The sequence below is a fragment of the Manis javanica genome, chromosome X, assembly GCF_040802235.1.
Source record: "Manis javanica isolate MJ-LG chromosome X, MJ_LKY, whole genome shotgun sequence".
NCBI lineage: Eukaryota > Metazoa > Chordata > Mammalia > Pholidota > Manidae > Manis > Manis javanica.
Window position 1 is genome coordinate 87,531,280 of NC_133174.1, and position 19,147 is coordinate 87,550,426.

The 19,147-nt window shown below is 39.3% G+C and overlaps 1 pseudogene; it reads left to right on the plus strand.

The window, feature by feature from the left end:
• Positions 1-10,115: 10,115 nt before the first annotated feature.
• Positions 10,116-11,530, plus strand: LOC108408018 (cyclic AMP-responsive element-binding protein 1-like; annotated as a pseudogene).
• Positions 11,531-19,147: the final 7,617 nt, after the last annotated feature.

Sequence of the window (19,147 nt, forward strand, 5' to 3'; positions counted from 1 at the left end):
TCATGTATCTGATAGAGGATTAATATTCAGAATATGTAAAGGACTCCTGAAACTCAACAACAAAAAACAACTCAATTCAAAAATGGGCAAACGACTTGAATAGACATTTTCCCAAAGATATACAAATGGCCAATAAGCACATGAAATGATGTTCATCAGTAAACATTATGGAAATGGAAATCAAAACCACAATGAGATACTGTTTATATACCTATTAGCACGTTATTAGTAAAAAATAAATAAAACAGAAAATAACAAGTATTAGTGAAGATGTAGAGAAACTGTAACCCTTGTGCATTGCTGGTAGGAATGTATAATGATGCAGATTCTATGAAAAACAGCATAGCACTTCCTCAAAAATGTAAATACATAATTACCATATGATCCAGCAATTCTATTTCTGGGTATAAATCCAAAAAAATCAAAAGCCTGACCTCAAACTGATACTTGTACACCATTATTCCTAGCAGCATTATTCACAATAACCAAAAGGTAAAAACAATCCAAATGGGGCGGGAGCCAAGATGGCGGCGTGAGTAGAGCAGTGGAAATCTCCTCCCAAAAACACATAGAGCTATGAAAATATAACAAAGAAAAATCTTCCTAAAATAGAGACCACAGGACACAGGACAACATCCAGACCACATCCACACCTGCAAGAACCCAGCGCCTTGTGAAGGGGGTAAGATACAAGCCCCAGCCCGGTGGGACCCGAGCGCCCCTCCCCCCGGCTCCCGGCGGGTGGAGAGAAACCGGAGCAGTTTTTTTTTTTTGGCGAGCGCTTTTTGGAAGCCTTAGAGGGACGGGCCCCCGTTGCTGGGGAGGCAGGGTGGCGGGACCGGTGAGGAGGTGCCTGGGAACGGCGCCGGAGGACAAAGAATATCCCGCGTTTCTCCCTGCGAGACCTGGGGGCGGGTGCCTGAGACCAGTGCCTGAGGACGGAGGAGGTCGCGCGTTTTTCCCCCTTTTTTTTTTTTTTCTCTTTTTGGCAAGCGCTTTTTGGAAGCCTTGAAGGGACGGGGACCCCAGTGCTAGGGAGGCACGGTGGCGGGACTGGTGAGCGGGTGGCTGGGACCGGCGCCTGAGGACAAAGAATATCCCCCGTTTTTCCCTGCGGGACCGGTGGGCGGGTGCCTGAGACCGGCACTTGAGGACAGAGGAAATCGCGCGTTTTTCCCCTTTTTTTTTTCTCTTTTCTGCGAGTGCTTTTTGGAAGCCTAAAAGGGACAGGGACCCCGGTGCTAGGGAGGCAGGGCGGCGGGACTGGTGAGCGGGTGCCTGGGACCGGCACCTGAGGACAAAGAATATCCCGCATTTTTCCCTGTGGGACCGGTGGGTGGGTGCCTGAGACCAGCACCTGAGGACGGAAGAAATCGCACGTTTTTCCCCTTTTTTTTTCTCTCTTTTTGCCAAGTGCTTTTTGGAAGCCTTGAAGGGACAGGGACCCCGGTGCTAGGGAGGCAGGGCGGCGGGACTGGTGAGCGGGTGCGTGGGACCAGTGCCTGAGGACCAAGAATATTGAGCGTTCCTTCCCTGCGGGACCGGTGGGTGGGTGCTTTTTGGAAGCCTTGAAAGGACAGGGACCCTGGTGCTAGGGAGACAGGGCAGCAGGACCAGTGCGCGGGTGCCTGGGACCGGCACCTGAGGAAAAAAAAAAAAAAAAATCGCGTGTTTTTTCTTTTTTTTTCCTTTCTGTTCCCTCTCTCATTGTTGCTGTTGTTGTTTTGGTTTGGAGAGTGCTTTTTGGAAATCTTAAAGGGGCAGGACAGGTCACTTAGACCAGAAGCAGGGAATCTGGGGATCTCTGGGCACTCTAACCCCCTGGGCAGCAGGGAGCACAGAGGCCCCTTACGGAGATAAATAGTCTCCTGGCTGCTCCCCCTCTAACGGGGCTCCACCATTTTGGAGGAACAGCCCCAGCCAGGCCAAGCCCACAGCAACAGTGGAGATAAACCCCAAAGCAACTGGGCAGGAAGCAGAAGCCCTGTCTGCGCACAGCTGCCCAGCACAAGCCACTAGAGGTCGCTATTCTCCCAGGAAAAGGCTACAAACCAACAAGAAGGGAAGCTCTTCCAGCGGTCACTTGTACCAGCTCTGCAGACTATCTCTATCACCATGAAAAGGCAAAACTACAGGCAGACAAAGATCACAGAGACAACACCTGAGAAGGAGACAGACCTAACTAGTCCTCCTGAAAAAGAATTCAAAATAAAAATCATGAACATGCTGACAGAGATGCAGAAAAAAATGCAAGAGCAATGGGATGAGATGCAGAGAAAAATGCAAGAGCAGTGGGATGAGATGCAGAGAAAAATGCAAGAGCAGTGGGATGAAGTCCGGAAGGAGATCACAGATGTCAGGAAAGAGATCACAGAAGTGAAACAATCCCTGGAAGGATTTATAAGCAGAATGGATAAGATGCAAGAGGCCATTGAAGGAATAGAAGCCAGAGAACAGGAACGTATAGAAGCTGACATAGAGAGAGATAAAAGGATCTCCAGGAATGAAACAACACTAAGAGAAATATGTGACCAATACAAAAGGAAAAACATTCGTATTATAGGGATACCAGAAGAGGAAGAAAGAGGAAAAGGGATAGAAAGGGTCTTTGAAGAAATAATTGCTGAAAACTTCCCCAAACTGGGGGAGGAAATAATCGAACAGACCATGGAATTATACAGAACCCCCAACAGAAAGGATCCAAGGAGGACAACACCAAGACACATAATAATTAAAATGGCAAGGATCAAGGACAAGGAAAGAGTTTTAAAGGCAGCTAGAGAGAAAAAGGTCACCTATAAAGGAAAACCAATCAGGCTAACATCAGACTTCTCAACAGAAACCCTACAGGCCAGAAGAGAATGGCATGATATACTTAATGCAATGAAACAGAAGGGCCTTGAACCAAGGATACTGTATCCAGCACGACTATCATTTAAATATGATGGTGGGATCAAACAATTCCCAGACAAGCAAAAGCTGAGGGAATTTGCTTCCCACAAACCACCTCTACAGGGCATCCTACAGGGACTGCTCTAGATGGGAGCACCCCTAAAAAGAGCACAGAACAAAACACACAACATATGAAGAAGGGAGGAGGAGGAATAAGAAGGGAGAGAAGAAAAGACTCTCCAGACAGTGTATATAACAGCTCAATAAGCGAGCTAAGTTAGGCAGTAAGATACTAAAGAAGCTAACCTTGAACCTTTGGTAACCACGAATCTAAAGCCTGCAATGGCAATAAGTACATATCTTTCAATAGTCACCCTAAATGTAAATGGACTTAATGCACCAATCAAAAGACATAGAGTAATAGAATGGATAAAAAAGCAAGACCCATCTATATGCTGCTTACAAGAAACTCACCTTAAACCCAAAGATAAGCATAGACTAAAAGTCAAGGGATGGAAAAACATATTTCAGGCAAACAACAGTGAGAAGAAAGCAGGGGTTGCAGTACTAATATCAGACAAAATAGACTTCAAAACAAAGAAAGTAACAAGAGATAAAGAAGGCCACTACATAATGATAAAGGGCTTAGTCCAACAAGAGGATATAACCATTCTAAATATATATGCACCCAATACAGGAGCACCAGCATATGTGAAGCAAATACTAACAGAACTAAAGAGGGAAATAGACTGCAATGCATTCATTGTAGGAGACTTCAACACACCACTCACCCCAAAGGATAGATCCACCGGGCAGAAAATAAGTAAAGACACACAGGCACTGAACAACACACTAGAACAGATGGACCTAATAGACATCTATAGAACTTTACATCCAAAAGCAACAGGATATACATTCTTCTCAAGTGCACATGGAACATTCTCCAGAATAGACCACATACTAGCTCACAAAAAGAGCCTCAGTAAATTCCACAATATTGAAATTCTACCAACCAATTTTTCAGACCACAAAGGTATGAAAGTAGAAATAAATTCTACAAAGAAAACAAAAAGGCTCACAAACACATGGAGGCTTAACAACATGCTACTAAATAATCAATGGATCAATGAACAAATCAAAATAGAGATCAAGGAATATATAGAAACAAATGACAACAACAACACTAAGCCCCAACTTCTGTGGGATGCAGCGAAAGCAGTCTTAAGAGGAAAGTATATAGCAATCCAGGCACACTTGAAGAAGGAAGAACAATCCCAAATGAATAGTCTAACATCACAATTATTAAAACTGGAAAAAGAAGAACAAATGAGGCCTAAAGTCAGCAGAAGGAGGGACATAATAAAGATCAGAGAAGAAATAAACAAAATTGAGAAGAATAAAACAATAGCAAAAATCAACGAAACCAAGAGCTGGTTCTTTGAGAAAATAAACAAAATAGATAAGCCTCTAGCCCAACTTATTAAGAGAAAAAGAGAGTCAACACAAATCAACATAATCAGAAATGAGAATGGAAAAATCACGACAGACTCCACAGAAATACAAAGAATTATTAAAGACTACTATGAAAACCTATATGCCAACAAGCTGGAAAACCTAGAAGAAATGGACAACTTCCTAGAAAAATACAACCTCCCAAGACTGACCAAGGAAGAAACACAAAAGTTAAACAAACCAATTACAAGCAAAGAAATTGAAACAGTAATCAAAAAACTACCCAAGAACAAAACCCCGGGGCCGGACGGATTTACCTCGGAATTTTATCAGACACACAGAGAAGACATAATACCCATTCTCCTTAAAGTGTTCCACAAAATAGAAGAAGAGGGAATACTCCCAAACTCATTCTATGAAGCCAACATCACCCTAATACCAAAACCAGGCAAAGACCCCACCAAAAAAGAAAATTACAGACCAATATCCCTGATGAACGTAGATGCAAAAATACTCAATAAAATATTAGCAAACAGAATTCAACAGTATATCAAAAGGATCATACACCATGACCAAGTGGGGTTCATCCCAGGGATGCAAGGATGGTACAACATTCGAAAATCCATCAACATCATCCACCACATCAACAAAAAGAAAGACAAAAACCACATGATCATCTCCATAGATGCTGAAAAAGCATTTGACAAAATTCAACATCCATTCATGATAAAAACTCTCAGCAAAATGGGAATAGAGGGCAAGTACCTCAACATAATAAAGGCCATATATGATAAACCCACAGCCAGCATTATACTGAACAGCGAGAAGCTGAAAGCATTTCCACTGAGATCGGGAACCAGACAGGGATGCCCACTCTCCCCACTGTTATTTAACATAGTACTGGAGGTCCTAGCCACGGCAATCAGACAAAACAAAGAAATACAAGGAATCCAGATTGGTAAAGAAGAAGTTAAACTGTCACTATTTGCAGATGATATGATACTGTACATAAAAAACCCTAAAGACTCCACTCCAAAACTACTAGAACTGATATCGGAATACAGCAAAGTTGCAGGATACAAAATCAACACACAGAAATCTGTAGCTTTCCTATACACTAACAACGAATCAATAGAAAGAGAAATCAGGAAAACAATTCCATTCACCATTGCATCAAAAAGAATAAAATACCTAGGAATAAACCTAACCAAGGAAGTGAAAGACTTATACTCTGAAAACTACAAGTCACTCTTAAGAGAAATTAAAGGGGACACTAATAAATGGAAACTCATCCCATGCTCATGGCTAGGAAGAATTAATATCGTCAAAATGGCCATCCTGCCGAAAGCAATATACAAATTTGATGCAATCCCTCTCAAATTACCAGCAACATTCTTCAATGAATTGGAACAAATAATTCAAAAATTCATATGGAAACACCAAAGACCCCGAATAGCCAAAGCAATCCTGAAAAAGAAGAATAAAGTAGGGGGGATCTCACTCCCCAACTTCAAGCTCTACTACAAAGCCATAGTAATCAAGACAATTTGGTACTGGCACAAGAACAGAGCCACAGACCAGTGGAACAGATTAGAGACCCCAGAAATTAACCCAAACATATATGGTCAATTAATATTTGATAAAGGAGCCGTGGACATACAATGGCAAAATGACAGTCTCTTCAACAGATGGTGCTGGCAAAACTGGACAGCTACATGTAGGAGAATGAAACTGGACCATTGTCTAACCCCATATACAAAGGTAAACTCAAAATGGATCAAAGACCTGAATGTAAGTCACGAAACCATTAAACTCTTGGAAAAAAACATAGGCAAAAACCTCTTAGACATAAACATGAGTGATCTCTTCTTGAACATATCTCCCCGGGCAAGGAAAACAACAGCAAAAATGAGCAAGTGGGACTACATTAAGCTGAAAAGCTTCTGTACAGCGAAAGACACCATCAATAGAACAAAAAGGAACCCTACAGTATGGGAGAATATATTTGAAAATGACAGATCTGATAAAGGCTTGACGTCCAGAATATATAAAGAGCTCACACGCCTCAACAAACAAAAAACAAATAACCCAATTAAAAAATGGGCAGAGGAACTGAACAGACAGTTCTCCAAAAAAGAAATACAGATGGCCAAGAGACACATGAAAAGATGCTCCACATCGCTAATTATCAGAGAAATGCAAATTAAAACTACAATGAGGTATCACCTCACACCAGTAAGGATAGCTGCCATCCAAAAGACAAACAACAACAAATGTTGGCGAGGCTGTGGAGAAAGGGGAACCCTCCTACACTGCTGGTGGGAATGTAAATTAGTTCAACCATTGTGGAAAGCAGTATGGAGGTGCATCAAAATGCTCAAAACAGACCTACCATTTGACCCAGGAATTCCACTCCTAGGAATTTACCCTAAGAACGCAGCAATCAAGTTTGAGAAAGACAGATGCACTCCTATGTTTATCGCAGCACTATTTACAATAGCCAAGAATTGGAAGCAACCTAAATGTCCATCTGTAGATGAATGGATAAAGAAGATGTGGTACATATACACAATGGAATACTACTCAGCCATAAGAAGTGGAAAAATCCAACCATTTGCAGCAACATGGATGGAGCTGGAGAGTATTATGCTCAGTGAAGTAAGCCAAGCGGAGAAAGAGAAATACCAAATGATTTCACTCATCTGAGGAGTATAGGAACAAAGGAAAAACTGAAGGAACAAAACAGCAGCAGAATTACAGAACCCAAAAATGGACTAACAGGTACCAAAGGGAAAGGAACTGGGGAGGATGGGTGGGCAGGGAGGGATAAGGGGGGGGAAGAAGAAGGGGGGTATTAAGATTAGCATGCATGGGGGGGAGGGAGAAAGGGGAGGCTGGGCTGCACAACACAGAGAGGACAAGTAGTGACTCTACAACATTTTGCTAAGCTGATGGACAGTAACCGTAATGTGGTTGTTAGGGGGGACCTGATATAGGGGAGAGCATAGTAAACATAGTATTCTTCAGGTAAGTGTAGATTAAAAATTTAAAAAAAAAAAAAAAAAGAAAGAAAGAAAGAAAAGGGGGATTACTCCTTAACAGGATAAAACTATTGGTAAATCAAAGATCAACGCATGCTTTAAATATCCTTAATGTTGATCACTTAAAGGGTGTCAGATGATCAGCTATGGAGGTACTCTTTTCTGATAATATTCCTTTCTCTTAATTAAAAAAAAAAAAAAAAAAAGCAGTTACTGTGTGCTGACCTCCAATGAGTTCTGCACAGTGGTATAGAGGGCATGTCAAAGTGTGGGCAAAGGGTCTGTTTGTTTCTACGCAGAAGATCAAGGCCTAGCTTGGATACCCAGAAAATGAACTAAGATACGATATGAGGAGGAGCTTCCGGCATCAGCACTCTCTGGAGGACTCGTGCCGGGGGATGATCATCAAAAAGCCTCCACAGGGATCCGGACGATGCTGCGGTTGTGGCTGCATCCAGCCCACCATCTCCTGGACTTGCCATGAGAAGGAGGAGGGAGATGTCTAGGCTGGCATGTGCATACAGTGAGACAACGAATTTGACTGGATCTGTACTGTTGGAACTCAACCAGGAGTTGGGAGGGGTGCAAGTTGTAGCACCCCAAAATCTCATGACTATAGACTATCTATGGTTAAAAGAACATATGGGATGTGAACAGATCCCAGAAATGGGCTGCTTTAATTTGTCTGATGGTTCAAGTACAGTTGGAAAATATCCATCATATCATAGATAAATTTTCACAAATGCCTAGGGTGCCTAAATGGTTTTCTTGGCTTCACTGGAGATGGCTGGTAATTATAGATTTGCTTTGTTTATGTCACCGTATTCCTATTATGTCAATATGTGTGTGCAAATTAGTTAGTAGTTTAAAACCTATACATACTTAAGGTACTATACAAGAAGATATGTCAAAGAAATAATCAATCCTCCCAAGTTTCCTTCATATGCTACATCTATAGCTTTTCTTCTTCCTTCCTAATTACAACCCTTAAATAGAATTCGTGCCTCATATCGAATTTACTGAGTATCATAATTCCTCCAGGTGGTAAAGATACCTCGAGACAAGTGCTGGGCATAGAAGCCACAGGGCATAAATCTGCAAAGAAGTAAAAAGCTAACCTTTGCAAACAATATGGCTTCTCTCTCACTTACCAACTTTACATTTCCCTGTATGGCCCCGGAAGATGACTGGTTAGCCAGAGACGGGTAAGATTCCTCAAGGGAGGAACAACCTAAGACAGGCACAGTCGCAGGGGGGCCATCAGGTGAGAATTTGGGGATCAACAGAGGTGAGGCTCAGAACCTCACCCCCCCTGCTTTGAGAGAAATCTTCTGCATCCGTGGATGTCTTGCTGCCCTTGTCTAGCCTGGATTAATACTTAGTCCATAGGCACACACCTGATCATCTGATCATCTACATTTGCCTTCTTACAGCACTAAACTATGTTTTCTACCTTTATCTTGCATCTACCTACCACTTCAGCATTTTATTAAAAATAAAAATAATAATAATAATAGGAGAAATGTGGGATCAACATATAAATCAAGTACAAAAATCAAATGAATATTCATATTTGACCTGATGGTTTATAGGTCATATTGCATGATCAAAACCGAAAGTTTCTGTGATGACTGCCCTTGTACTGTTGACCATGTAAGAATTTATTCACTATGTAAGAATTCGTTCACCATGTAAGAACTTGTTCGTTATGCTTCAGAAGATTGGAGACTGACGAGAATTAGGCTTGAGTTGGATTAATGATTGTACATTGAGCATTGACCCCCCTATACTGAATTTTATTGTTGTTAACAACCATTTGATCAATAAATATGAGAGATGCCCTCTCAAAAAAAAAAAAAAAAAAAAAACAATCCAAATGTTCACTGATGGATGAATGGACAAAGAAAATATGGTACACACATAAATGTAATATTATTCAGTCTTAAAAAGGAATTAAATTCTAATACATGCTACAAGCTGGATGAATGTTCAAAACATGCTAAGTGAAATACGCCGAAACAAAAGAGCAAATATTGTATAATTCCACTTATACATGGTATCTAAATATAAAATTCATAGGGATAGAAAGTAGAATATTCCTGGGACTGGAGAGAAACAGGTGTGAGGAGTTATTGTTTAATTGAAGTTTGTTTCATGTTTGGGATGATTAAAAATAATTCTGGAGATAAATAACAGTGATGGTTACACAACAATGTGAATGCACTTAGCACTACTGAATTGTTAATTTAACAGTTAAAATTGTTAAAAGAGTTAATTTTAATGTGCATATTTTACCACAATAAAAAATTATCTTAGACTCACTCATAGGACTTTGGGAAAAAATGTTAAATCTACACAAGACATGGCATGAAGGAAGGTGGGGAAAGTGCACATGTTCTTTTCATAACATTAGCCATGCTTTATCAGCATTTTTATATTTACATGGGTTTCTATAAATGCATAGTTATCCCTTTTTATAGCAGGCTCGATGACAAATAAAGAAGACAGAAAATAAAACCCAAAGACCTGGATAACCTAAGGACAAACGTTTGATGTGGGTGGTTTTTGTTTTGTTTGGTTTTGCTTGAATTTTCATATACACAAATAATTCACTATTTTTCTTAACAATATTAAAAAAAAAGCAATATAAAAAAGTGGAAACAGTTTCCGTGCACGGCCGCTGCGCACTCGGCACTGGGCGGCGCTGGCTGGCTCCCTGGCTGCGGCTGCTGCTGCCTGTGGCCCGGGCGGCTGGGAGAAGCGGAGTGTTGGTAACTAAATGACCATGGAATCTGGAGCAGAGAACCAGCAGAGTGGAGATGCAGCTATAACAGAAGCTGAAAACCAGCAAATGACAGTTCAAGCCCAGCCACAGATTGCCACATTAGCCCAGGTATCTATGCCAGCAGCTCATGCAACATCATCTGCTCCCACTGTAACTTTAGTACAGCTGCCCAAAATGGGCAGACAGTTCAAGTCCATGGAGTTATTCAGGAGGCCCATCCATCAGTTATTCAGTCTCCACAAGTCCAGACAGTTCAGATTTCAACTATTGCAGAAAGTGAAGATTCACAAGACTCAGTGGATAGTGTGACTGATTCCCAAAAACGAAGAGAAATTCTTTCAAGAAGGCCTTCGTACAGGAAAATTTTGAATGACTTATCTTCTGATGCACCAGGAGTGCCAAGGATTGAAGAAGAGAAGTCGGAAGAGGAAAGTTCAGCACCTGCCATCACCACTGTAATGATGCCAATGCCAATTTACCAAACTAGCAGTGGACAGTATATTGCCATTACCGAGGGAGGAGCAATACAACTGGCTAACAATGGTACTGATGAGGTACAGGGCCTGCAAACATTAACCATGGCAAATGCAGCCGCCACTCAGCCAGGTACTACCATTCTTCAATATGCACAGACCACTGATGGACAGCAGATTTTAGTGCCCAGCAACCAAGTTGTTGTTCAAGGTACTCAAAAATTGTAAAGCAGGATGTCAGTGAATTTGAATTCTGAACGTCAGTTTGAAGATGCTGCCTCTGGAGATGTGCAAACATACCAGATTTGCACAGCGCCCACTAGCACCATTGCCCCTGGAGTTGTTATGGCATCTTCCCCAGCACTTCCTACACAGCCTGCTGAAGAAGCAGCACGAAAGAGAGAGGTCCGGTTAATGAAGAACAGATTACTGCTGATTCTACTTTTTCAGCTTCCATTTATTAGAATCTGGCTTCTGTGACCAACAGACCACTCTTATATCTATAAAAAGGGAAGCAGCACGAGAGTGTCGAATAAAGAAGAAGGAATATGTGAAATGTTTAGAAAACAGAGTGGCAGTGCTTGAAAACCAAAACAAGACACTGATTGAGGAGTTAAAAAGCACTTAAGGACCTTTATTGCCACAAATCAGATTAATTTGGGATTTAAATTTCACCTGTTAATGGTGGAAAAAGGACTGCCTGGCTTCAACCGGAAAGATGAAATAAACATTTTATTTTCTAAACATTTCTTTTTTTCTATGCGCAGAACTGCCTGAAAGCAACTACAGACTTTCATTCATTTGTGCTTTTGCATTAAACTGTGAATGTTCCAACACCTGCCTCCACTTCTCCCCTCAAGAAATTTTCAGCACCAAGGAATCATGAAGACCCCTGCCCTCTTCAAGAAGTAATAATTTGTTTACTTGTAAATTGATGGGAGAAATGAGGAAAAGAAAATTTTTTTTTTTAATGATTTCAAGGTTTGTGCTGAGCTCCTTGATTGCCTTAGGGACAGAATTACCCCAGCCTCTTGAGCTGAAGTAATGTGTGGTCCGCATGCATAAAGTAAGGTTTAGTGAAGAAGTGCTGATTGCCAGATTGACAATTTCACATGTTCATTGTGAATTATGTAAAATTGTTAAGACGCATCCCCTCTAAAAAGGAATTTTAGTGTGGTTGTTGAAATTAAGAATGAATCTGGAGTGCTATGTACATTCTCTTCAATACGGAAACCTTGTCCTTGGTTCTTAAAAACATTCTGTATTAAAACTATAGTTCTTCCATAGGGCAGTTGTTACTTCTTAATTCACTTCTGTATGTGTTCAATATTTTTGAATACATCAAAAGAAGTAACCAACTGAATGAAAAAGCATGGTATTTGAATTTTAAATGAATCAAAGTAAATAAAAGCACAAAGCTTGTTTTAGTACTAAATTCTTAGTTAAAGAGATGCTCATTAGTAAACCAACCACTTGAGTTATAGAACAAGGTTTTTAAATAAATGTTTTTGTCATTACCTTCAAAAAAAAAAGTGGAAACAATTTTCAATTTAGAATGTTGTGGCTTTCATTTCATTTCAAATCTTCCAAAAAAAGCAGTGACCTACTTACTATATCACTCCTCACCATCTCTCTTCCATTGATGTCTAGTTCATGTGTAGACTTGCACAGGTGATTAGCAAAATTTGCATGGATATAATTTGCTGTATTACAGAGGAAACTGACTCTGCCAGTTTCCTCCAAAGATTATATTTATGCTCTCTTCCTTTTTTATTTTAAAGCTACTAATGTTACATATGTGGGGATAATAACAACACCTATCTCATTAGATTATAAGAACTTAATGGAATAGCAGAATGGAAAATATTTAGCATAATGTCTGGCACACTAATAAATAAGTAAGTAGTTCCCTTCCCAACCTGCTCATGTAGTATTATATTATGCCTATGATGTCCATGTGTTTTGGAATCTCCAGTATGGTACCAATATCAGCTATGTTGTTCTCTTAACACCATAATATATTTTTATAGATCATAATCCTCAAGTCAGTATTCAGAATACAAAATATGCATTCATATGACAGCAATAATAATAATTTCGACATTTTGAATGCTTAGGTTGTTAAGCATGTTAGATGTTCTGCATACACTATGTCATTTAATTCTCCCAACATCCCTATGAAATGGATAATATTCTGCCATTTAATAGAGGAGGAAACTGAGAGATCAATTAGCTTGGCCAAGGTCACACACCGATAAATGGTATTATCAGGTCCCCTGACTGCCTGGCTGGTGTTTTTTCCACTACCTCCGACATTCATGGTCCTGGTTAATTGACACATGAAAACACAGACTTTTTTTGAAAGTAGTGCTACTTAAAAAAAAAAAAAAAAAAAGACTACTTTTTAAGTAGTTCTAGATATTTGACTACTTGCTGTGCTCTGCTATTGTCTGAATGTTTGTGTCCCACAAAAATTCCCATGCTGATATCCTCATGCCCAATGTCATGGTGTTAGCAGATGGGTCCTTTGGGAGGGGATCAGGTCATGAGGGCAGAGCCTTCATGAACGAGATTCCTGTACGTATAAAAGAAGCCAGAGAGAGTTCCCTTGCCCCTCTGCCAGAGGAGGATACAAATGAGAAGTCTGTGGCAGGGAAGAGGGCTCTCTGCCTGACCATGCTGGCCCCATGATCTCAGACTTCTGACCTCCAAAGCTGTGACAAATAAACGTTGGTGGTTCATAAGCCTCCCAGTCCATGGTATTTTTTCATAGTAGCCTGAATGGACTAAGAAATGTTCCAAACAAAGGAAGCCAGTGAGCTTTATGACAGAATCATTCTCACACAGTAAAAATATTACATGCCTCAGTTTCCTGAGTTCCCAAATTAGGACTGATTTGTCACACATGATGGCAACCACTGATTGGGAAAATTGTTAACAATAATAATTTTAAAAACCCTTCATATTTGAAGAACAAATCCTCAGAAATATAAATACAGATCCAGAGCAAGATATCCTGAATCCTTGAGTTTATACTTTAAAAAAGGATTGACAAGAAAAAGCTTGATGTTGAAAAATGGCTCAGTTATAATCAGTTGCTGAAATTATTCTGACAATCAGGTGCAATGCAGCAGGGCAGACATTCTCAGGAAAGGTGAAGGTTGCCTTGGCAACTATCAAATGCATTGTTAATATCCCCTAGGAAGTTTTTGGTCAATAAAGACTGAAGTTCTATTAAACTATTTTTAAACTATCTTTTGAGTTAATTCTCCTATTTCAAAATTCTTTTTTCCTCAAATTTACTTTAATTGCTTAATTAATGGTTATTTGGTGAAGGTTACTGAACATTCTGTTGAAGGAAAGGTTTTGACTCTTTCTGTCAAATAGAATTAAAGATGTCAATTAATAAGGAACTATTTTGAAAAGATGTAAGCAAACTAATGTAAAGGAGGAGTCAATCCATGAAATATTCACCCAAAGTTACAATTACAAGTGTCTATCCAAAATTATTATTAATATCTATTATAGAACTTTCATATTTGCAAACTTCTTAGTAATTCACTTGTTTTGGTTATTCCACCTATCAATCCAACTGAGGACTCCAGTGTCTATCCCTAGTCTAAGGATGAAAAATTTGAAACCGATTATAAATAGCTAGAAATTTTGACCATTCACTAGAAAACAATCATTAACACATATTGATCAATATCAGAAGAGCTGAAATAGCTATTTATATAATTAGAATTGGTATATTAAATCACTTCCAATTCTATCAGGTAATAACAGGATTCTTAGTCCTCCAGGAATACAATGGCAGACAAGCTAAAAAAGAAATCGAGCCTCTACACAGACCAAAGACACGTTAGAGTATTTAGAAGAGTCTGATATTAAAATAATTGACAAATTCATTCATTGTTACCTTCAGTTGAAGTCCTTGGTGTTTGTGGAGTCTGCTCTCAACTTTACCAGAAATGGGAAGTTATTTTACATTATATTGTTCAATAAATATACTTTACCCAGACACTTTTCTTACTGGTTGGAGACATTAAAGTATGGCTATTTTTACTAAGCAGAATAGCTGTTTGTTAACATGAGTTGTAATATTAATTAACTGTTATGAAGATACTGCCAAGAACACTTTATTGATTTTTAAAACTCTCTAGTACAAAGGTAATTATCTTTGAAAGGTAATTGAGAAAGCAACTTCAATAGTGCAATTCCAGGCTTACATCTATGCCTTAGTGACAGGCACCACAATATAGTAGAAAGGAAAACAGACAGAAATAAACCTGTAAATGAATTGTGTGCTTATTTAAGAATAGTGTTGAGACAGGTATTGCTTTACTTACAAGTGGTCTTATCTCTATCCCCTTTTCGTGGTCTAACAAATCAGCAGAAAACACCTATCTGCTTCCTGGGTTGGAGCTTTTTTATTTTCTGAAAGTAAATTTTCTCCAACTAATTTCTATGTCTGGAAATGAGCACTTAGAACACTGCAAACAACTTTCTAAAACTGCAAGATTCAATGTCTTAATTACTCCAAAATATAACTCCTCTAGAAGGTACATGTTCATTTCGGCACCTGGTATATTCGGAATGCAGACAGAAACTAAATAATCAGAGAAGGGAGCAAAGAAAATAACTATGCTAAGGATATCTACCTTGACTTATTTTTATCTTCCTTATTTTTTAAAAGAATGAAAAGTTCAGTGTCCAAAGTGAGAAGGAAAGGAACTAAAAACACAATATAATGTTAATAGTATCACTCCAAATATATCTTGACTGCTTTTAAGGAAAATGAATCCACTTACAATTTAGCACTAAAAACAAAAACAATAACAAAAGCACTTAATCATCATAATCATCAAAAATCATTTTTAAATGTCTAGTATGGTGACTTTTTCACAACATGATAGACATGATAGCTGCCTACAATCGTGCTATTTTCCTACCAAAGCACTTGGTACAATAGCTAGTATGTAGTAGTAGTAGTTAGTAGTAGTAGTTACTGAATAAATGTTAGTTCCTCCTCCACCTACTAGTGCACCTATACAAATTTCCAGTGGTTGACCACATATCTCTTTTTGCCATGTTTGGCCAAGAGAATACAAGGTGATTATGCTCAGGGTAGAGAAAATGAAAAGCATGATGTGTTAGCTAATTATGGTAGTATATAGGAAGAAGGATCTGGGTAAGAAGACTGCTAGACTTGTGCTGGGCTAGTTGGCCAAGAGACAATGTTTGGAAAATGGAAGACAAAGAAATAGTAGAAGAAGAACAAATCATGACATCATTTCAAGTGGGAATAATTTAAAGGGAATGTAGATCTTCTGATTCATATTTCCTGATCTCCCAGTGTGCTAAATAAGCCATGACACCCTGATATTCTAATGTATCCACTATATGTAGTCATCTTCTGAATGAAATATCTAGAAGTTTCCCATTAGCAAACCTCCATGCTTTGTACTATGTGACACTGCAACCTTGGAAGCACTGATTGAACAGGTTAAGCACCTGACCCAAAAGTGGCTGTACGTGAGGGGAGAACACCTGCTATGGTAAGTGGTAAAAGGGCTTGGCCCATCAGGGTAGTTTTGTGTCAGATGATGCTGCCATCCCAATTATGAAGACAAGTTCAGACTGGAGATAAGGATATTATCTTACCTAGGGATTTAAAACTCCAAACACCACAGAAAGGGCCAAGAGAAAGACGGTAGAGTGGTGACAGAAGCTGAAAGGCACATAACAAAAAGGCAGTCAGCAGAACCCACAAGGCAGTGGAAAGCCATGACTGAGAGCTAAGAGTATTTGACAGCCACAGAAATAGGCAGAATCATGGTAGGAAGATGTAGAAACAGAAGAAAGAACCTGAATCATGAGAATGATTTACTACTGAAGTTGTTTTTGGTACACTAGGGTTGTAAAGAATTCTCAGTTTGATCTTTCAGTCAACTGCGAGGATAGACTGTCTGAGCCCTAATAAGGTTTATTTTGTTTCCTTACTTTCTCATTTACCTTCACAATGCCACAGTGACTTAGGGGAAAATTGAGATGGCTGCTGTTCCTTGCAGCCTGAAGTTACCAAAAACACACTCAGGCATAGGAGAGTAACCACCAGTCATGGTTTACAGCCTCTTCATTACCATGGTAATGCTATCTGTTGGAGAAGGAGGGGCACCCCCAACGTGAGTCAAGAGATATAGGAGTTATCCAGTTAGATTGCCTTTGGTTGCAAGTAACAGAGACTCCTGCATCAAACAGACTTTAACAGGATGATGTTTGAAATCTCACATATTAACAAGTCCACAGGTAGCACAGATACTAGTATGGTATATCAGCTCTGTCTCTCCTCTGTGGTTCCCTGTTCTCTACCCTTCTCTGTCTGTGGACTTCCCCCTCAGGCATGCAGCATGATTGCTAGCAACAGTCCTGAAAGGCAGAATAAAGTAACATTTTCTAGAAGCCTTTCTAGAATTATGCCATGTATTTGTGCCTAGACCAATCAGTCTTTGGCAAGGGTAACAGGACTGCCAAGACTATCTTAGATCAATTAGGACACACCTCCTGTGGCCTGAAATGAGGTCAGCCTCATCAAGAAGGATGGACAAAATCTCAGCTTTGTTAGAAAAAGGAAGAGAAGCAGGGAGCACACGCTCACGGAACCATCCACAAACACGGTCTGTTTCAAGAATCATATCACACCATACTTGAAGACAAGAAGGAGGAGATCACTGAATATCTTTTCTGAGATTATGAAGCATGTAACTTTACCTTTTTTATTTCTACCAGTAACAAGGTTCCTAACAACAAAGTCTATAATGAAGATCACTTCTTATTATTATGTTGGCAGTCCTCAAATCACAGTATATCAATTTCCAATTATCATTCAACTATTCCCATATTATTAACTTATGGCACTTATAACTAACCAGCCACTAACCAATTTATCAAATATTGTTTGAGTTCCTACCATATGCGAGTCACTGTGCTAGAAGCTACAGAGAGAGAAGTAAACAATGTACAGCTCCTTTCCTCATAACCCAGCAGTACTTGTCTTAGTCGGCTTCCAGAAGGGCCCATTCCTCCTCTCTCCATGCTAGACAATATAGGAGAGGCTTTATTCACCATGGTATCCTCAGAACCTAACATACAGTTGATACATATTGATTTTTGAAAGGATAAGAAATATAAGGGAATAATAAGATGAGTAGAAAGGATGAGGGACCAAAAGATGAATCCTGTTATGATAAAGTAATGAGACTGGTTTTATTGCATTTTTGTGTTCCTGGTAAATTATTTCTGAAAGCACTTTAATAAAGGTCTTAAAATGTTTGAACTATAGCAATAGCATTCCAAATGTGATTATTTTTAAGGAAAATACTCACTTGAATGAAGAAGTTATGGCACATTTGTCACCAAAAATGTATCATTACATTGTTGTATTCAAACCCTAAAATTGTTTCTCAAAAGGAAAAACAGTACCGTAGTGACAGTTGTAATCTACCACTCAATGACAACATGAAGAACTTGGGCCTGAGATGGAAGTTTTTTCTATGCATTTGGGATCAAACTCAGCCCTGGGTACATTTAAGTTTGGTGAAACCAAGGCTTTGAGGCTTTTTGACAGTGAGAAATAGGAACATGGTAAGACATCAAAGGATGAAAATTTTAGTGCAAATCAAGGTTTGCTCTTAAGGTCTGCCCTTACATAGCATCAGGATATGAATGAAACATCTGGTACTGATGAGATGGCAGCTTGACTTAGCCTTTCTGTTTGAAGGCAGCAGAAGGGGTGAGAAATTGTTTGCTACATGGCAACTTGCATTAGCAAAAAAAGCAGATACCTCCACGATCGTTTCACAAGACATCAAGTGGCCCTAGGGACCCCACAAAACACTCCTTAAAAATGCCTGGGACAAGACAGAAATCAGAATGAGCCTATTCTAATGAAGGCATTATTTCCAGTTGTAATTTGTTTTGTTGTAAAAATAAAATAGGAATTATGAAACTAAGCAAAGAACTATAATTGTATTACTAAACACAATTTTCTATATTATCCTGACTAACCAATTTACATACTGAATGGGAGCAGAATTTGTCACCCCAAAACATGCCTCTCTGGCATAAGGTTTACTTTTAGTCTGTTTTTAAGAAGCTGCAGATTCAGGAGAAGCTCTTTAACTCCCCATCAACTACCTAAATATACTTTGGAAAGGGGGCCTGTATGGGGAGAAGAGCTGTTACTAGAGATACCTTTTTACCTAAGAAACTTATCTGCATAACAGGGCAACCTTTATTTTACAAACATCTCCTTCACCTCCCTGCCAATGGCCTTCCTTCTTTTTCTATCACCAGACCCCTACCCTTTTCCTTAGCTCAGGATGTTATATAAGCCTCAATTACCTGGTTGCCCTTTGGGTCACATATTTTTATGAGGCTATGTTTGTAAAAAATTTGTCTTTGTTTTTTTCTGTTAATCTCTCTTATATCAGCTTAATTATTTG